The sequence below is a fragment of the Helianthus annuus genome, chromosome 8 (assembly GCF_002127325.2).
Source record: "Helianthus annuus cultivar XRQ/B chromosome 8, HanXRQr2.0-SUNRISE, whole genome shotgun sequence".
NCBI classification, from domain to species: domain Eukaryota; kingdom Viridiplantae; phylum Streptophyta; class Magnoliopsida; order Asterales; family Asteraceae; genus Helianthus; species Helianthus annuus.
This window is the reverse complement of record NC_035440.2, coordinates 12231677-12237658: the sequence shown is the minus strand read 5'-3', so window position 1 is coordinate 12237658 and position 5982 is coordinate 12231677.

Genomic DNA, 5982 nt, shown 5'->3' with positions numbered 1-5982 from the left:
CTCTATGTCGCCCCCTGTGTTTTGGTCGAACTCAGCACACACACACAAGTGTGTGTTTTGAGTTTAATTTATGTTTTATTATATCTAGTTTTAATTTAAACACTTTTGGTCCCTCAACTATCGTTTAGTTCTTATATTTAGTGTTTTAACCCACTTATACGTTACTACAAGACTTTTATCTAACTAGGTTATTTTTAATCCTAGTTAGTTCACTTGTTTATTTACCGACATTATATTTAAAATAATTGATTTACATTTTCGGGGTGTTACAATAACATGTTCAACAAATGTCATTTGTGCAACTTCCAAACGACAAGATATACTTCATGACAACTGGAAAAAAATGGAAGACATACTTTGTACCGGAAGTGGGTTGATTCAAGGTTGGAAGGTTTTAATGAGTTCTTGGAGAAGGTTAACTTCTTTTGTGACATGTATGAACTTGAGGTGAAAATTTTTGATAATGAATACGTTAACCCAAGGTGGCCAAGAAGAAAGACGAACATCACAAATCGGCATTATTACGAGTTTGATTGCTTCAATGAGGTTCTAGATTTGCAAATTCAAGAATTTTGGAACCGTTTTAACAGGTAACATCGAAACTACTTATTTGTATGAGTTGTTTGAGTCTGTGTGATAATTTTAGTGCATTTGACATTCCGAATATACTAAAGCTAGTCGAGAAGTATCCATATGATTTCGATGAAGACGAAAAACGAAGGCTTCCGGTTCAACTTGGAAACTACATTGATTATGTGAAAAAGATCAACAATTCGCCAACTTGGATGGTTTGTCAAGTCTTGTAAGGTTAACGGTTTCAACATATATTCACGTATTATTTACATTGGTATATCGTTTATTGACGCTTGTTCTCGTATTACCCACCGCAACCGCAACCGTTGAAAGATGTTTTCGGCAATGAAGAACGTGAAAACCGACTTGCATAATCGGATTGGCGATGACAATTTAAGTAATAGTTGTATATGTTATACAGAGAAAGACTTGCTTAGAAAAAGTAGCTCTAGATGATGTTTTGGATAGATTTCAATAAATGAAAGCCCGTAGAGCGACATTTTAAATATGTTTGTAACAGCGTTTGACGTGTTTTTAATGATGATATAAATTTTAGCTTGATGTTGTTTTGTTTTACATGACTCGACCCGAACCGATCCGCTATGAACCAAATTTTTATTTATATACCTAGGGAAATAAAATCTTTAAAAATATTCCGCACCCGCGTGAAAAAAATCACGGGTCCGTCACTGGATTAAAAGAAAATAAAATCATACTTTTTGATAATGGGTTCTATACTTAATATTGTGAGTTAATTACATAGTTAGTCCCTGTGGTTTGCACGAAGTAACATACTTAGGTACTAATAGTTTAAAATCACAATCTAGGGTATTGACTTTTCATTTTGTAACATTTAAAGGTATTAACGTTATTTCTAGGTTTAAAATCACATTCTATTAGTACCTAAGTATGTTATTTTGTGCAAACCACATGGACTAACTATGTTAATACCCTAGAAGTTAATACCTCCAATTCTCCAAATGTTACAAAACGAAAAGTTAATACCCTAGAAGGTGATTTTAAACTATTAGTACCTAAGTATGCTATTTTGTGCAAACCACAGGGACTAACTATGTAATTAACTCTTGTTCAATATAATGGTGTTATGGATACTCAAGATCATCCCTAAAAATGGGTACTCAAAAACGATGACATACACAAATATTTTGAAACTTAAATGAATATATTGAACACCCATTGCAATGTGTATGGGGTATAAAACAACACTCGTGAGTTGTTTTTGCAGTGTGTATGAGTAAAAAACACCAGCCATGATCATATATTAAATAGAAATTAGGAAGCAAGCATGAAGCACCTGCTGTTTAACTGAACGAACCCAAACGAATAGCCATCAATAACCGAATTTTAACCAAAACCGATCGCTTTTCAAAGTACCTTAACCGAAAGTTTTGGGTTTGATTCAGTTGGAGATCTGGTGGACCCGAACCAGCAGTAACGAAACTTAAACGAGTTAAGAAAATAGCTAATCACTTAACAATTAACATTTCCAAATTAAATCACTTGTTACACAATGTTACCCAAAGATGATCTAATTAAAACAAACAATTAAAGATTTTGGGAAAACATAACGTTTGAGATAAAAAAAAAAATGTAAGTATATTGATATTCATTAATTCAAAGAAAAAAACTTTGAAAAACAACATAAAGTGTTGACAAAATCAAATGCTGGTCGGCTTATGAACTAAAAAATTCAACTTTGTCAAGAAAAACAATTTTTTTTATTAACACGCAATTTGAAAAATGGTCCTAAATTGGCAAATTGACAACGATCGTAGAGATAGCCCTCCACGTCCCAACAATAAGAATTACACAAAGGGGGACTACTTTCATTATGAGACAAGTTGATTTTTCGGCCATTATTATCTTCACATTTTCTTTATTAAAGGTAAGAGTAAATTATTTTTTAAGTTATTGTATTTTTATGATTTTAACCTGAAGAAACACCAAATTAATCTGGCGATTAGCTTGTGGTTTGTGCCTTAACAAATAAGGTTAATCTCCTTGCTCGTCCAAGCTGCTGTGATGATGATCCTGCAAAACAGTAAACACACCGTTAAGCTTGTTACAAGAAGGGGAACAGGGGGGTTCTCATCGTAACCACCCTCCGACGTGGGAATAAGTATATGTTTTGAGGATAATAGTGTGTGATTAAAGTGAGAGAGCAAGAGAGCGATCCCTAAACCTAGAGGTAAAATTCACTATTTATAGCAGAGGTGGTTTGTGGAGGAGATGGGCTGATGGGCCTGTAGTCGACAACAAGGAATATCCATTCTGTCTCCTCTTTCACAACCGTTGTTGCTTCTGGGCGAGAGGGCAGTTGGCCTACGCTGAATGGATCCACGTGTCCTGACGGTTGTCCTTGTTGTCTGGTATGTCATCAGCGGCTAAGTGGAGATCGTGGAGAAGTGGTCGGCACACACTGATTGGAGCCATGTGTGCGTCCTTGTGTACCTTGTTGTCTCTTGTACGATTGCCAATCGTGCAGCATGATCAGACACAGCCTGTTGGACGCTCATTGGTCCACTGCTCTGCCACTTCTACCTTTGGTACTTGTCCTAGGTTTACCTGCACTTCCTTCCTCTGTGCGACCACAGGGGGTATCCCGTGTGGCCGGCGCAAGGTCCAGGAAGTAAGGGTTTTCATCCAAGGAGCTAAATGTTGAATCTGGTCCTGCGTTGTCCCTGACCTCGCGCGCGACCTGAATAGTTAGCGCAAATTTAAGACCATAACCCTTCATAACCATTTTGAGTCCAAAATCAAAATGTTTAACGCCCTAAGTCTCTATACACTTTTTTATAACCATTTAAGTCTTTTTGAGTCCAAATTTTAACCTTTTGAGTACAATTTTTTTTAACAAAATTGGACTCAAACTGTTATAAAATGAATAAAATTGGACTCAAATAATTATAAAATAATTGGCTAGGGACTTAGCCGTTAATTTTTTTGATTTTGAACTCAATTTGTTAAAACCACAGAAAATATAGAGACTCAAAAGTAATTTAGTCTAAAGGTAAATTTATCTTCACATTTTCTTTATTAAAGGTAAATTTCTAAACAATAATGATACACAGGAGGGAAACTATTTTTATTATATTGTTATTTTATATATAAATATAGACCATGGAGGGGAATAATTTCAGATAGTTTCTGGTAAAGAGAAATTACGATTTTACTCTAATTTAAAATTACGATTTTGTTCCTGTTAAAAAAAATACGATTTTGGGCTTTGTTAAAAATTACGATTTTGCCACCAGCTCAAAATTACAATCTTGCCAACGTTTTGGCTTTTGCTAAATTACGAATTTACCCCAAGTTTAAAATTATGATTTTACCACAATTCAAAATTACAAATTTTCCATTATTATGGTTTTCTTTGTTTTAATTGGTTGTCTCCGTATAGTTTATATTTGTGCCAAACGGTTGTCTAGCACTCGCTCATTGGACCTGATAAATAACAACTTTACCCCAGCTTAGAATTATTGTCTCGCAATCGTTTTAGTTTTTTTAGCAAAACTATGATAGTGTTTTGTTTTAATTGGTTGAGAAATATTCGGCCTAGCGTCTGGCAACGCGGGCGGGGCATAAACTGCAGCTGCCTGGCAGTTCCCAATTGGTCCAGGGGGTATCCCGTGTGGCCGACGCAAGGTCCAGGAAGTAGGGGTTTTCATCCAAGGAGCTAAATGTTGAATCTGGTCCTGCGTTGTCCCTGACTTCGCGCGCAACCTGAATAGTTAGTGCGAATTCAAGGCCATACCCCTTCATAACCATTTTGAGTCCAAAATCAAAATGTTTAACGCCCTGAGTCCCTATACACTTTTCTATAACCGTTTAAGTCTTTTTGAGTCCAAATTCTAACCTTTTGAGTCCTATTTTTTTTTAACAAAATTGGACTCAAACTGTTATAAAATGAATAAAATTGGACTCAAATCATTATAAAATAATTGTCTAGAGACTTAAGGCGTTAAACTTTTTGATTTTAAACTCAAGTGATTGAAATCACAAAAAATATAGAGACTCAAAAAGTAGTTTATTCTAAATGTAAATTTGTTTACACAATCTCTTTATTAAAGGTAAATTTCTAAACAATAATGATACACAGGAGGAAAACTATTTTTTTATTCTATTGTTAATTTTATATATAGATATAGACCATGGAGGTGAATAGTTTCAAGCAGTTCCTGTTAAAGAAAAATTACGATTTTACTTTAATTTAAAATTACGATTTTGCTCCTGTTAAAGAAATACGATTTTGGGCTTTGTTAAAAATTACGATCTTGCCACCAGCTCAAAATTACAATCTTGCCAACGTTTTGGCTTTTGCCAAATTACGAATTTACCCCAAGTTTAAAATTTTGATTTTACCACAATTCAAAATTACAATTTTTCCATTATTATGATTTTGTTTGTTTTAATTGATTGTCTCCATATAATTTATATTTGTGCCAAACAGTTGTCTAGCACTCGCTCATTGGACCTAACAAATAACAACTTTACCCAGCTTAAAATTATTGTCTTGCAATCGTTTTAGTTTTTTTTTAGGAAAACTATGATAGTGTTTTGTTTTAATTGGTTCAGAAATATTCGGCCTAGCGTCCGGCAACGCGGGCGGGGCATAAACTGCAGCTGCCTGGCAGTTCCCAATTGGTCCAGCCAAATTACGATTCTGTCCCATTTAAAAATTATAGTTTTGCCATTGGTTTTGTTTTTTTCTTCTCCTAGTCAAATTACGATTTTGCCCCAGTGTAAAATTCGTTTTAATGTTTTTTTTGACAAAACTATGGTAGTGTTTTGTTTTAATTGGTTGACTCGATGTAATTTTTATTTGTGCCATGCAGTAGTTTTTCCGTCGTTTTAGTTTTTCTTTTTAGCAAAAGTATGGTAGTGTTTTGCTTTAATTGGTTTACTCGATATATTTTTTTTTGAGGTCGTGTTATTAGTAGTATGTACGAGTAACCGAAACACTAACGTACATGTAATGAGAGAGAAATATTCGGCTTAATGCTCCGCAACGCAGGCCGGAATAGTAAAATTAATGTAAGTCGAGTGGTTTGGTTGCAAAGCCCAATCATATTTCTGTAACTTTGTTGGTTTCCGACTAATTTCTTTCTTTTTTTAATAATAGATTTTAATATTATCAACTATTAGCTGTTGGCCGATAATGTTTTAGTTTAAAATATTAATCAGTGGTGGTCCTAGTTTTTCACATACTATAAAACATTGTACCTTTACTAACAACAAAGAAAATAAGGGGAAAAAAGAAATTAAGGTTTCAAATAAGGGGAAAAAAAGAAATTAAGGTTTCGTTAGTAAAAGTCTATTAGCTTACAATATGTGAAAAGCTGAGACAACGCTGGCTATTTTTTAAATTCGAACTCTTACAGACCAATG